Below are 16,162 nucleotides of genomic sequence, written 5' to 3' on the forward strand. Positions count from 1 at the left end.
GGGGGGAGGCAGCTGAGAATGTCAAGAAAGAGAAGAATAAAAGACTGGGGAATAAAGCCAAAACTGGCATATGGAAGAGGTAGAGGGCAATATAAGGAAGATCCAGGGTACAGATAAAAGCATGTGGGAGTAGAGAAGAAGGAAGGGATATGAGCTGATTGAGAAACATAGAGGTTTAAGATGTGAGAACAGGGAGGAAGGTAACTAACAGAGATGGAGGAGGTGGAGCAATGAGGTAACAAAATCAGTGCAGGAGCCTAGAAACAAGAACAGCCTTTTGCAACAGCTATAGGCTTCTATGGCAAAGCATGGCTTTGCACCAATGATTCCTGTATCTTGATACTAATTTATTGGTAGAAGAGTGGAAGGGAGACTTAGCAGTTATAAGTGTATTCCCCCATATGTTGGCATTACTACAAAATTCCCTAAAGTTAATTTCTGGGTAGTTAGTCACCCTGAAGTGTTTGCTACTGTTTTGTAGTCTCAGTTGGGAGCCAGTAATGAGCTCTGTGCCTCTTTGTTTCTTTCAGACAACCTATCCCTGGCCAGTTTCCCAATTTATTGTCATCTGACTTTACAATGTTAAGCTTTCTAAAAAAAATTAATTATTTAATACATTTTTATAGAAATAATATATTTATTGCTTCAGTCAAAACTGTTTTTTTTTCCCTAGAAGTTTTTTTGCTGAAATGATAGAACCCAAAGCAGTCAAATGAGCAAGTGTGAGCATTTAAAATGTTTCTGTGGATTTTCCTTTTGTTCCACAGCTGTTGTTTCTATGGAGTAGTCACTGTTGCTATGTATTTTTTCTCTTTGTGGTTGCCAGAACATGACTAGCTGAGTCAACATGCTCATGGTGTTAGTGGGGAATAACATAATTGCTGCTTGATTAGAGGAGGTATTTTAGAAACAGGTTTCTGAGTTAGAAAAATCCCTATAATGTTTAAATTTCTTTAGCAATAGCATAATCACAAGTAATTAACTAAACAAGGCAGGGTTAATTTTGATGATGTAACATTTATATTGGAAAAAAAGGCAGGGAGGGAAGTAAATCTGAACAATATTTGATATTGTGGTGTCCTGAGCTTTGCTACTACTCGTTGTGTACGTATGCATATCACTCTAAAAATTTTTAGAGCAATTAAGCTGTGATCCTTTAATTATTTTAGTCAGTACTGTACAGGTTAAGTAGTTACCTAGCATAACTGAATAAACTCAGCTAAAGGAACCCCCTCTTAGTCTGTGTTCTCACGGGTGCACTCAGATGGATACACTTTCACCTAAAGGGCAGGCAGATGCCTGACAGCAAGCTTTTGGGAAGTGTTTTCAGCCATGAAACTTTTAGCAGTTAATGGGTTGTTTCTCACAGATGTGAGAGAAAGAGAAATGAAGAATGTATCACCAGCAAAAATTGGCATGTCACATCCTCTTCTTCCACTTTCTTTGTGGTATTCAACCACTGATTTTTGGCCATATGCATTGCCTTTTATCAGCCTGAGAAACACTGAATGTAATTTATAAACTAGCAAAAAAGAAATACCGTACTTCTTAATTTTTGTGCAAGTTTTCTTTACAGGCTGCTGAATTTCTAAGTCAGTCAGATCCCACAGCCTTGCAACTTAGAACGTGCTTGAGCATGAAACTGAATTTTGACATATTCAGTATCATGCTGACAGAGAAAGTGCCTTAAGAATATTCCTAATGGAGCCAAGATGGAACGTAGTATAGAGGTGAAGCATCTTAGAGGTGAGAGGAGCTGATTTGCACTGTCAAGTGCTGCTGTGGCTGAATTCTGACCCCTGCACAGCTTCAGCCCATTGAGAGTTCAGGAGTGCCAAGAATAATCTGTCAGCACAAAGAACTCATGCTTGCAGTGTTCATTTTAGTGAAGGCTACTGCAAATACAGATTTGCCTCTGAATTATTAGAAACCACCATTTCTGAAGAGAGGACGTAAACCAAGGATGTAGCACCTCAGAGCTCATAGCCCAGACTGTTTCAGTGATGCAGCAGGATGGAAACTCAGCTGTTTGTACAAAGTCAGAGTTTTACAATAGAAATGACTGTGTAAGATCAACTAGGAATAACAGGATTATGGAGTATCGGTAAAGGAGTTGCTCTGTGCCAGCCTTGCCAGTATGCCCTCCTGTGCCAAACGTCTAATAAACTCCTGGCGATACAGTGATCAGATTGTACTGAGATCGTGGGCATGTGAGGATCATTATTAAACTGTGAATACTCCATATCCACTGTTTATTGTTTCCTGTCTGCTTTGGGCTTAGAAGTTCATTAAAATGGTACAATGTGACCTTTAGATTTTTGAGATGTATAATTTGCTATGTAACTTCAATATTTTGGTAGTTTTTCTGAACTGAGGTCTAAGCTTGGAAGAAATGGTAATATGGACAAGCCTGTTATCATGATGCATGTGAAGAAACGTGTTGCCAGAAGCAGGTTTAACAATGTGCTATAGTTTTATGGAGCCAGTAAATGCACATAGCTCCTGTAAAATGAGAAATGACAGTTATTTGTTTAGAAAGTTAGAAAATCTATGAAGCTTAACTGAAATACCAATTGAAAAGAGTCCCTTGCCATGCATTATAACCAGAATAATTGGACACACTATAAAGAGGAGTGTATATGCACTAACTATGAAGGCACCTCAGCATTAATCAGAAAAACTGAAAACATTGTCAAGACACGATCATACTTTGATAAAAAGTGTGCTTCAGAAAATACTTGAAAAGAATAGAAATGCACAAGCCATGAAATGAATCTGGAACTGACAATACAGAAGCTAAAGTGAGGTCAGCAAAAAATCTTTCACTGTTGCCTAAAACGATTGCCTATTAGAAATAGTGGTGTCCTGGTGAGAGTGAACAGAGAGAGATAATGGCAGGTTTATGCGCCTTTATTCAGAGTCATGATAATTAAAATGGAGACTCACATACCATTCTTGATGACAAAAAGATTTTTTGCTTTACACAGCAATGTCTCCACTTGTGGTTGAGGCAGATAATTTGGGACAACAGCCTTCATACGTCTGGTGTGTGATTTCATGTGTTAGCCACACGAAGCTGCTATTGTTGGTATACTTACTTTCAGCACTATTTTTTGTCAGCAGTATCTCCATTGCTGAATTAGTACTGAACAGAGATTTTTTTTTTTCCCTCACAGCATTAATAGACGTCATAATGTGTGACTTCACTTGCTATCTGTAAGTTCATACGTCTTCTGTCTTTGCCTGCTGATGAGATTCTACTCCCTCTTCTCTTCTACAAACTATGGATATTTCATGTCCACCTAAAAGGAACACATTTCTAATATCACCTGAACACTGGTGGAAAGTCTTGTCTTCATTAAAATTTCTCTTTTGGAAAGGAAAATAGAAAGACAAATTCAGGAAAGAAACTGGCATGGAGAGATCATTAGAAGCACCTTTTAAAGGGAAGGAAAATGGTCAAATTCCAGTTTTACAACCATTCAGTCTTTTTGCTTATGTATCTTCATCTTGTGAATGTGATTGATGACATCACTGATGATGTTTCCTGGTAGACTAGTGAATGCTAGAAAGCTGCTGGATAAAAACAGATTAAAATTAAGTTAATGATTTGGTTCATTTGGAACAATGAGATTTGGGCCTTTGAGTTGAGACACAGAACAGTAAAGGGCCTGCTGTGAGTGGAAGATTCAGTACAGTCATGAAATCAGTTTGATAACTCTATCTTTAAACTTAAGAAACACAGAGAACTCCTAAATTGTTGGTAGGGTCTGTGCTTGATAACAAATGCTTCTTAAAGTTAATATCAGTTGAGGTTCCCTTTACCTGGGTTTTACATTAGAATAGCTGAAGATGAAGTCAGTGCAATGTTTATCCCCCAAAACCCAAAGAGAATTATTTTGCTCTCTGTTCAAATTTTTTGTCTCTCTATATTAGGAAGACTTACCAGACAGGAGCTGTGCCTGAGGAGTCAGAAGTACAATGCTGACCTCTTGATGTTCCCGAACACTTTTCCCCGTGAAGCCCTTGTGTAGTTTGAGGGGAAGAGACATACAGTTACTCTTTTTGACAAAATGTTTTGTGTACATTTTTTTTTTATATCCTAAAATGTCACAGGAACTGAAGTGTGTGTGGGAAGATACCTGTTGAGGTAGTGTTATAATGCTACACTTTACTTATATAGTGTATATACTATTAGTGTATGACATTCCTCCCTTCCTCCCTACCTCCCTTCAATTCTTTTGTGATACTTGAGTATTACAGCTGGTGGATTTTTCCCTGTGGGCATGCCTACTTTTTGGAAGCTTAACAGTGCAAAAAAAAAGGTATCGCAGACTTTTATAAAGAAGCATGAATTCTTTCGTAAAGGGCACTTTTTTTCCTATTCAGAGTACTTCAGGAATATTAACATTTCCTTTCCAAAACAGGCAATCTAGACTTGTTTAGCAACGACTAGAGGTAATATGGGAGTTCGTATCATTCTGAAACTTCAACAATGAAGTTTCTTTGCAGTTAAGGGACACCCCTCTACCCAGCACTGATTCCCATCCCTAATCATCTGGAAGATGGAGAAAATCGATTTGTCTAATAAACTGTATTGTGATGATTGCACTGATATCCAGAGGGACTACAGTTGTATGGGATCAATGTCCCATGCAAAGGCTTTCAGCATATCACTATAACGTATTTCCTTACAGAAAGGGAGTAAGATTTTCTGTGTTTTATTTTGTTAACAATTTGTGGAGCCACTTGAAGCTTTCTGGAGACAAATATGTTCTGCTCTTGGAAGGTGTCCCACTGTCCTGAAGTGTGGAAGCGGGAATTGAAATGTTAGGAAATTTCCTGTAGCAACAACAGAGAACAAGAATGTCTTTGGATCTGTTACTTGAGATCCTATTCAGCTTTTACCACATAAAGAGGGGATTGCTTCCAATTACCCTAGTATATCATTGGTAGACAGAAATGCTAATTACATTGCCATGACATATGATAGCAACTTTAACAGGTAATAGACTACTTTCCCTTATTTTCTGAAGGGGCTGGTGAAAGTGTTATGGGATTGTCCTGAACTGTGCCTTGCTTCCTCTAAAACCATAACAGCCATAATGTTCATGAGTCCATAGGTTTTTTTCACCAGGTTAGAGAATCACTCATTCTTTAGATGTTTCTGTACTGATGGAAAACAGTGCAAGGAGTATTTACGGACAACATTTTGGATGAAGCAGGGAAAGGAAGGAAGACAAGGTCAGCTGCTATTCTACTTGAATATGTTTCATTACTTACCCTCATTAAGTTTACAGATGACACTAAGTTAGGTGGGAGTGTTGATCTTCTTGAGGGTAGGAAGGCTCTACAGAGGGACCTTGACAGGCTGGATCAGTGGGCCAAGGTCAATTATACGAGTTTCAACAAGGCCAAGTGCTGGGTCCTGCACTGGGGTCAACAACAACCCCAAACAACGCTACAGGCTTGGGGATGAGTGGCTGGAAAGCTGCTTGGCAGAGAGGGACCTGGGGGTACTGGTTGACAGACAGCTGAATATGAGCCGGCAGTGTGTCCAGTTGGTCAAGAGGGCCAACGACATCCTGGCTTGTATCAGAAATAGTGGGGCCAGCAGGACCAGGGAAGTCATCCTTCCCCTGTACTCGGCACTGGTGAGGCCACACCTCAAATACTGTGTTCAGTTTTGGGCCCCTTACTACAAGAAAGACATTGAGGTGCTGGAGTGTGTCCAGAGAAGGGCAATGAAGCTGGTGAGGGGTCTGGAGCACAAGTCTTATGAGGAGCGGCTGAGGGAACTGGGGTTGTTTAGCCTGGAGAAGAGGAGGCTCATGTGAGACCTTATCGCTCTCTACAACTGCCTGAAAGGAGGCTGTAGGGAGGTGGGGGTTGGTCTCTTCTCCCTGGTAACAAGTGATAGGACAAGAAGAAATGGCCTCAAGTTGCACCAGGGGAAGTTTTCGATGGATATTAGGGAAAATTTCTTCACTAAAAGGGTTGCCAAGCATTGGAACAGGTTGCCCAAGGAAGTGGTTCAGTTGCCATCCCTGGAGGTATTTAAAAGACAGGTAGACATGGTGCACCATGGTTTAGTGGTGGACATGGCAGTGTTAGGTTAGCAGCTGGACTTGATCTTAAGGATCTTGAAGGTCTTTTCCAATCTAAATTATTCTATGATTCTATTTAACAAAACCAAGAGAGACAGACGTTTCTACTGAAGGTATAGTTTTGAAATTTATGTAAACTCACGGGTTTGCTGAGAAGTAAGAGAGGCATTTTTTTATAGATAATGAAGTCTTAATACTTACCATTACAATTTTCATAAGTACCTTAAAATATGAGTTATAAGATTGGTTTTTTGTCAAGTTTTCTTTTGGTTTGCTTGATTCTAAGAGATACAGAATCTGGCCAAGAACAATCATGCAGAACATTCCATATACCTATGAGATAAAATTTTGTTGTTTTTCAGGTAGGCCCTGAATGTATGAGGTAAAATGTACAGAAATAGATATGAATATAAGCTTAAAATCAAGGTCTTTTTGACAAAATCAGTACACTGGGATTTACTTTTATGTTGAATTGTAATATTTAGTATCTATAAACACTATACTCTTTCCTAGAAGATACACTTCTGAGCAAGTTGTTAATGTTGTGACTAACAACTAATATTGATTGGCTTGATCTGAAATGGTGCAATTGAAGGACAATCAGTACTATTTATGGCTCTGTGTTGATCACTGTCTATCGTAGTTCTATCATTAGGTAAGCCAGCCGTATTAGTTTTAATAACAATTCAGTAAGAACACATTTGTTCTAAATTTGTGCTGCTCTTCTTTTGAATTTCCAACAGTAAAAGCTCTGTAAAATTAATTTCTGAAATTGCAAATAGTAGACACTATCTATAGAAATTACTGCCTGAAGGGTGCTGATTATGTTACTTCATGTTTAGACTTTTATTGTGCATGACTAGTACTTCTTACTGAGTGATACATTTCTCAGACTATGACATTTTAACATCAGCTGGTGGCTTGAGTTTCCTGGGATTCTGTGGAAAGAGCATAGATCTTAGTAAGTGTGTATATAGTGATGAGTACATTTGCTTCCTAGGTGCCAGACTGGCAGAAGTTCATATGTGGATGTTTCTTGCCTAGTCACAGGTAAAGTGCGATGTTCAAAACGGTGGTGCCTAGGCTGACGTCTTCTGCTCATATACCTGAACAGTGAACCAGAATTGTGCATTGTCGGGGGGGAAGGGGATGCGAATCAGGTCCCAGTGTCTGATGAAGTCATCCTTCTCCTGTGTGACAGCTGCTGGCAGCGTTATCCTGTGGTATTTGCAAACTTGTGCTCTTAAAATGTTAACTGGTGTCCACACTGGGATGTGCTGATTAGGCATCAGAGTAAAAAGCTTTGTTTATGACCTGCAGTGAAGACTAACTGTGAAGATAAAAAAATTATGATTGTGTCATTAGTTACTCAATCTGTTTAAATTTCTACAGCTTCTTCATTTGCAGTTATTTAATACGTGCAAAAATATTTTTAAAACTCCTGCTTCAGTGGACTATGTATTTAACAGCTTCAAGCATTAAGATTTTTTTTTTTTTTTATAACCACAGGTTAAACATGTGGGAACAATATCTGATGAGCTTTCTGGAAAAAAGGTGCTGTACATCCTTTGTGCTCAACCTGTCCAGCAGCAGGAGAATGCAGAGCTCGGTCACTCTATTTGCTCAGCTTCCTCAGCAGTGTGCTGTAGATTTCCAAGCCCTAATCCTCTGCTGACAGACACACAGGCCCTGTTCCAAAAGAATATAAAATCATGTAATGAGGTTGTGGCATAATGTGTGAGGACAAGAGTCTCGAAATAGCATTCCTTCAGCCTTCTTAGATGTTGGAGTTCCTCTCTCCTGTAAGTTTCTGATAACGTTATATTGCGTGTATGCATGAATAGCTTGGCATTAGGAAAAGAGCCAACATTTTAGGAAGTAGATGTTCCTTCCCTACATCTGTAGTAGAGCATATAAAAAGCATGTTACGTATTAAAAGCTGCTTCTTTCTGCACTGCAAGTGTTTTGTTTTTTCACTGTCTTTATCCTTCCAAAACCTACATGAAATAATAAAGCATTAGTATGAAATACAGTAAGAAACAAAGGAACACTGAAGATGACTTACCTACGTCTCTGCAGTAAAAGCATGAATAAGATGGTGTGTGACCCCAGATCTTCTGAATCATCATGCAATACACCTAGACTCTTGAACAAATTCATGGTGGCTACAGTTTTGCCAGGTAAGGTGTTATGCTACTATTTATTTTTAAAAATCCATGATTGCTTGTGCAGATAACATACAAAGATGTCTGTACTTGCCTGTCTTTCTATCTTTATTTTCTTCGAGTCTTAAAAACTTGAAGAAATCCTGGGGACATCTGATGAAAAGTGAAATTATAAGCAGGTAAGATATCTATTTGCAGGATACTTCTATGTAATTAATGTACACTAGAGCATTGCTAATTTAGAAACCTACAACCAAGTTGAAATTATATTTATTTAAAAATGAATCATCACATAATGATATTCTTCTAATGTCTGATACATTACTGGCCACAGAAGAGGTTTGCTGGTGGTAGTCTCTAGCAGATTACTGTTTGATACAAAGAAATCAAAACTCTAGAGATGTTCTCAATTGAAAGAAAACTGTTTTGCCATTGACTCTTATACATGTAAAAAACTAATTTCCAACCTAGAGGAAACACTGGAGAAATTTTTCTTAACAACTTCAGGAAACCTTTTCTATTAGTTTGAGGCTCTTCATCAAAATAGCATAATGAGTAAATTTCCCTCTAGATCATGCTGTTGAAAATATAGAGTTCGAACTCTGACAATTGATTTAAGATTTTAACCTGGTGCCAAGCATTTTACAAGTTAATTTGGGTGTGCTGAGTGATATTAGGTGATAGGTTAAGCAAATGTTTCAACTAGTCAAACTAACGAGACGGCTCCTCTGTTCTGATGATAGACACGGAAATGAGTCAGCAAACTGAACTAAATAAAGCTTGGCATTTTAAAGAGCATACAGTTGATTTCTTGTGCACATAAATAGCTAAGATACAAAATTTTTTGAGAAGTATTGGTAAAGAGTTTGCTCTTTTATATATATATAAAACTCCATTGTATGAGCTCTTTCAGAACTAGGATGAAATGCAGGGAAGAGACACTATTAATATGCACTGGCACATTAATAATAGCAATAGAAGTAAGTAGCAGGGATGAAGCTTGGATGCAAAAACTAAATGTTCTTTGCTGCAAATCTTGAGATAAATTGGGATACAGGAAAAATCAAATCCAAATGCTAATCAACCAGAGTTATCTAACCAACCAGAGGCCCAGTGTGAGTAGGCAATGGGAAACGTAAACAGAGTGACAGGTTTCGAATCAGATGTGTTTGAGGCTCTGGAAGGGAAAGTAGTGGGAAATGACAGGTTTTCAATTATTGGGATGTCAACAACAGCCAAATTGTGATACCTGTTTAATCAAATGGCAAAGCAGGAGTATTTCATATTCTGAAAGAAAACTGTGGAAAAGATGGGGGGAGATTTTAAAGCAAGTTGGGGTACTATGCAAATTGAAGAACCTGGACAGACTGCGAAGTAAAAGAAGCCTTCAGTGATGTTTATGGCTGTCTCTCACCTGCATGAGTCCTTCTGCAGTGAGGGACTGTAGAGAGGGCAGAGGAATGGACCAAAGAAAACAAAGGCTTTAGGAAACATGATCTTTAAGAAACTTTGACAGCTTTTTAACTACATTTGAAGATGTAGAAGTAGTCATTCAGAGGGCATCATCCTCAATAGGAACACACCAGAATGTCAAGCCTAGAGTTAGGAAGGTTTATGTTCTACTTCCTTAATATGACTTGTTTCATTTATTCAAACAAAATGCTTAATTATCTGAAGAAAAATGTCCTATCATTTATTTAGCACTGATAGGAAGCTTCATAAATCCATTCAAGTAATGTTTTCTAAAGAAGGGAATTAATTATTTTCCCTTTATTTAAAAATATTTCCATGATCAAAACAATGTGAAACCCAACTGTGCTTGAAAAAGATGTATTTTGATGATGGTAGGAAAGATTAAAATATGTGATGAATGTGAAACCAGTTTGACTAAAAGTTCTCTAAACTGATAAATTCCAGGCCAATACTGATTCTTATTTTCTTTTTTTTTTTCATTTCCACTTGTCCTTGAAAAACATGAAAACATGAAGTTGCTGTATTAATTCATCACCTAGTCTTGTTCAGATTGATTAGGTAATAACAACTTTGGATCCTACTGGTGCATTATTTAGACCCTCTGTAAATAAGTAATTTGTCTCACTTGAGGGTTTCTTCTTCTGGTTTAGGAACTGAATACTGGCAGAATACAGTTGCTTGCTTTTTTTTTCTTTAACAGTCATTTCAAACCACAAGATTTTAATCAGAACTGTGATGTTGATAATGTCTAGAAAGTGTTTAATTTTAGTGTGTTGTGATGATTTACTTTTGGTTGCATGTCACACAACCGAAGTGGTTCCTTATAGAGTCATAATAACAGGATGGTTTAGTTCACCAGGTCAAAGAAGTTTAAACCCTGCTGGTACTTGGTTTCACAGCTGTAAGCTTGAGGAATGAAAATAAGATATTGAAGATAGGGATTGTTGCTCTGACGAGGATTTAAAAGCTTCTCCTATATAGGCACTCATTTCTGTCTCCATATTTTGCTACCACCAGCCATGTGCATGATATTAACACTTCATAGGGTTCCCCATCTTGACAATAATATTTTGGCCTTATCTTTTGGAGATCTACTGCAAAACTGAAACATAAATTAGTTTTGGTTTTTTTTTTTTTTTGACATAGTTTGGCTTGCACAGCCTTGGCATGGACACGGGAGAAAGTGAACACCAATCTAGAAATCAGTCCTGCTCAGAGATATTAGATGATAGTATCACATGCAAAAGTTACTGTAGTTCTGTTTTGACCATACCTACTGTAGGTCAGTAATACGGTGATGCCTTTGCTAGCTACTTTGCTTTGTATGGCACAACTGTAACTTCATAAGGTGTTATTCAGTGTAGAATGAAACATTTATGACTGACATAATGTATAGGTTATAGATATACAGGCCTGCTGTGATAGTGGGGAGAAGCAGGGAGACTGAGTGCAGTGTAGAGGAGTACAGACAGGCGATGGTAAGACATGGGGCATAGACTGGCACTGCTTATGGCTACAAACAAATCACTAGTGGTCAACTAAAACAATGCAAATTTGCAGCTGGACAAAGTGGCTTTGAAGGGTAACAAAGAGAACAAATACCATCTAACAGATGTAAAATGTAGTTAATATGACTGTAACATGGAATTGCAGACAAGTAAAGAAAAAAATGTAAAAATTCTTAACAAACATAAAGAAGTGACTCCAAGTGGATTCTAGGTGAGGAAGAAGTGATCATATTTGTGTAAGTCATCAAAATGGTATTACTACCTGTGAAGTACATCAGATGCTGACATCTTGCCATAGCCCCCCAACCTCCACCAGACTGGAGTGTCCAACTTTAGGACCCAGAGAAGCAGGGGAAGGGTGACCATAACCTTAGAAAAAGAGTGGGAACTGTAAGGGGTGTGTGTGTAACAATCTCAATCAAGTACATCTGAAATTATGACAATGTGCTGTTATATTTAACTTCATGGCAGCACTGATTACATAGAAGTCTGATTTGGTACACCAAACTGCTGGAGGGAAAAACCAACAGGAAAGAAACAAACAACTCTATTCCTCAAAAAGGCTTTGGTTTGAGCAGGAGTTATGGGGTTAAAACTCCTTTTGTTCTTAATTTTGGTACTATTGCCTTTTGTGCTGTAAATTGTCCAATGACATCACTGACTGCTTTTCCACCTTTGAGTGTCTCTGTGAAGATAACTGTTAAAACTCACTTTCATTGAGGGCTCATTTCTCCTTCTTGAGGGCTGGAATCCCTTTTCAGCAGTGTTAAGTGCTCTTAAGGGAGCAAAAGGATCTTGACAGAAGCACTTTTAAAAGACAGGAGTTTCTGATTGCTCCTTACTTCCAAATGCTGTGGAAACAATCTGGTACCTGCACAGCAGCAGCAGCCTCACTTGAGATGGGCGTTCATAATCTTACAGTGTAGTAATACTAATGTTATTAAGTGTGGTTCCATATTTCAAATCACACACACAATGTTTGGTCCATTGTTTTTTAGGCAGAAAACCTCAAAATAAGAAGTGTCATTTTAAAATATATATATGTATATATGTATAAAAATATATATGAAAGATATATTTTACACAAAGGACTTGAATTTTTTCCCTTTGAGTATGTGTATGATAGGCTTTGCATTTATGTTATTAGACAGTCTTTTTCTTCAGATCCTTAATTTTGTTTACAGTTCAGGGCAGACAGTGTTTAGAGAAGAAACTGGAATACTGTCATGGAGATGACTGATGCGTATGGTTCTTACTGGTTGTCAAAGCTAGAGAGCATGTCTGGAGCAAGGTGAAGAAATGTAGGAATAGAAAGGATAGATGTGTAAAGGTAACTCAGTCCTGCATTTGAGAAATGCAAAGCTATCCCTTGTGCTTTTGAAGCTCTTTGTGACATCGGACAAATGACCGAGACCAGAGGAGGCTCATTGCGTGTTTCTCATTCCTGCATGCCTGACTCCGCATCCTGGAGTTTCATTTGCTGGAGTGCTCACTCGCGCAGCTGAAAGTGGAAGTCAGCTTGGGAAGGACAGGCAGTAAAGAAGCACACAAGAATACTAGCAGTTCTGGAAACATTAGTTTCTCCATATCTAAAAGTATGCTTATACATTGAATATAAAATCCCGCTAATCTGTATTTAATACTTGCTTTAATTCTCCTTCATTTAGAAGAAAATAGCTTAATTAAACTAAATTAATTTGTTGTTTTGAGAACTATTTTAAATACAAGTGAATTTAAAAATCCTCTATGTATGTTCGTTCATTAATGTATTTGTCATTAATTATAGCAAGAGCCACATGCTGAGTGGTGAAAAGTACAAAGGCTGCAGAAAGTTTTTTAAAATGAAAAAAACTGTAGACATTCAGTGATCATAAGTATTCTTGCTTCTTCAGTGAAACATATACTTGGAATTAGACCACAGAAAAGATTATATTTTGATATCATACTAATAAATGTGTCTGCATTTTTCAGGACCAGGGGCTTGTTTAATGTGGCTGCATCCTAGTATATGCAACTGGATAGAAGGACCTAGCAGGATTTCAATTATCAACTATATTTACAGTAAAACTCAATTTTCACATTTTGCTTCAAAAGTTTAAATGTTTTAAACTTTATATTTCAGTCAGGTATTAAATACTATAACTTCGGTATAGGAGTTCCTTCCATTTAAAAAAAACAAAACAAACATCCAAAACTGCCAAACCTGATTGATTGATAGGTCCTTAGTGAAATGGAAATGCTACTTCTAAAGTGAAATACACATCCATCTTTCTGCAGAGTTTTGGATTTGTCTGTTTAATTTGGAACAATTATGGCATAAATGATTCACTATTTCAGCAGTAGCTTACTTTTAGTTTGAAACTCTTGTTGAGAGTAAGTCATAACAAAGTAAGCCATCTGTAGAGGAAATATTTCTAAATGAAGGACCTAATGTTGTGTCCTCTAAACTTAAAACTACTTTTCTTTGCAGTGGTGAGGCTTTGTGTTCATGTTGAGGAGCCACCTGAATAGATTTTATAAGGCTTGATGTTCAGGTGCTTGCTTGTGGCTCTGGTACAATGTGCTATTGGGAAGTTAGTGAGTGGAATGAGACACGGTGCTTAAAAATAGGTGAGGAATAGCAACCAGACTAAAATGCACACATTAGCCAAGGCTCTTATATGTATCCATTTGATATCTTCTGGAGAAAAAGCTTTTAGCAGATGTCTTTGCATTATGCTAATGTTTGCAACCTTAACATTCAAAATCATGAGATGGAAGTATTTGGACTGGTCAGTTTTGGACCTACGCTGCTCAAGCTCTATGGCAAACAGCAGCATTTGGCAGTAAGCTTATGTGGTTAATCTTGATGGACCACTACAGATGGACTCTTAACCTACTTTAAATGTGTAATCTCCCTTTCTTTTTTAGCCTGTGTAACCAGACATCCATGTGAACAACTGACTAGAGTTTACATCAATCATTTTGGAAAGTGAGATGTGAGTCCTCAATGATGAAATGTGTTTTCTTCCTCTACTGAGGATGCATCAGGCATTTTGGTACTTGGTTCTTATTTGGGTACTAAATAATCCTGACTACCATTAATATTCCTTCTAAATTGTGATCTCACCTTTTTTTCCTCACTCAGCTTGGTCAGCCGGTGAGTTCCAGGAAGAGCAAGTAAAAAGTCAGCACCAGGCAAAAGACAGGGTGAAAAGTCATTATGGTCACTGTAATGTCAGCACATATTTGGTGACACATTCTGTTGATGTCCCACCTTGAAAAATGAATTATGGTTTATTCCACTAAACATGCTTCACTGATGAAATGTATCCATCTGCACACCTGTACACACGTGAATTCACCATAACACAGAGCAAGTCATATAATGTGAATTCATTCCAAAATTCAGATGGGATAATTAGAAACATTTTATGACTAATGAGTGAGCAGCAAGGGGAAAGCAAGGATCATCTCCTTTAGAGAGCACAGAGAACATTTTAATTAAAACAATAAACTTTATAGTATAGATTGGAGATAGCACTTTAACGTACTGCTAATGCCTAAGTGTGAAGGCTGCACAATAATTTAAAGGTGGCAGTTTCGATTTAGTATAACTCTTTGCACAAAGAGATAGTCAAGAGGGTAATCAATTATCTAGTGCTGAGGGTTACCAAACAAGGCTAGAGTGACAGAAAAGGCAATGAATGCACAGTGGGAAAGGCAAGTTTGCAAATTTAAAGGCTCAGATGCAAGTACAACAAACTAAGTGAGTAATGGTGTGTGCAGTAACAAAAATCAGATGCCGCTGACATATGCCTCTTGGTGTTTGTGCCACTGAACATTGATACAGATGCTGAGCGTTTAGTTGTAATGACGGCCTCAATTGCCACAAGGAGGAAGGGAAGGTTTGGGATAGTTACATTGCACACTCCTTAAAACATATGCATTAAGCTATCATGAGCATCACTAATTATTAAATCAGGAGTGAGATAGGGATTTTAAAAAACTGGTGATTAGTGTTGTGATTGAGTATAAAATGCAGTGGTTGATTAGGTGCCATGTATGTGAGTGGCTACATGAGTCGTTATATTAAAAAGATGGGAAATAGCCGCATCGATTCGTTTTAGTACAAGGTTGGTGAAAACATGTAGTCTGTCTTACAGACTAATCACAGAAAGACCTTCATTGCAGTAGCAGCAAAAAAATGGCTTAATCTTGCTTACGTTACTCTGATGCAGCAAAAAGCAAGTAAAGGGTGGGAGCGAGACTGAGAAATTACACACACTTTAAATCAAGGCAGAGTGGGAGAAAATAGTTCTCACAAGATGACTTTACTCTTCAGTAGCCTAATGCTCTTCCTCATATATTGATGTTTTGATTTCATCAGAGCTGGCCTACATTTACTTGCCATTTGCAAGGTTTCATCTTTTCACTTTTCAGCATCAGCAGAGTATGAAGAAACCAGCATGACTGGGGTAAAAGCAGTTGGTATGCATTTACCTTCTAGGACAGACATAATTAAATTGTAGAGAATCTGAAGGAGAGAAGCAAGAGTATTTTGCAAGTTTACTGCATCAAGGAGGAGGTGTTAAATGAGGGTATATATTCTTGAGTCTCACCAGTGGCTGCTATTGCTACCCCAGAAGAGGAGGGTGGCTGAATTTCTGATGATTTGGGCTATGCAGATTTAGAGACAAAATATGGAGGCTAATGTGGGTCTGGGAGCTGCACCATCACTTCAGGTGGATGGAAGTGCAGTCAGTTACAACTGGAAAGAGCAACCAACAATAAAGAATGAGCATCTTCTTTCAGTAGTGATAAAAAATACTAAAATGGAAAAGCATGCTATGTAGTGAAGTAATTGCTTACACAGCTTTAACAGGCACAGTGTTGCCTGTTGAGTCATGTGGAGCTCTGTTTCAAGATT

Source organism: Egretta garzetta, unplaced genomic scaffold (genome assembly GCF_000687185.1).
Source record: "Egretta garzetta isolate BGI_Z169 unplaced genomic scaffold, ASM68718v1 scaffold413, whole genome shotgun sequence".
NCBI lineage: Eukaryota > Metazoa > Chordata > Aves > Pelecaniformes > Ardeidae > Egretta > Egretta garzetta.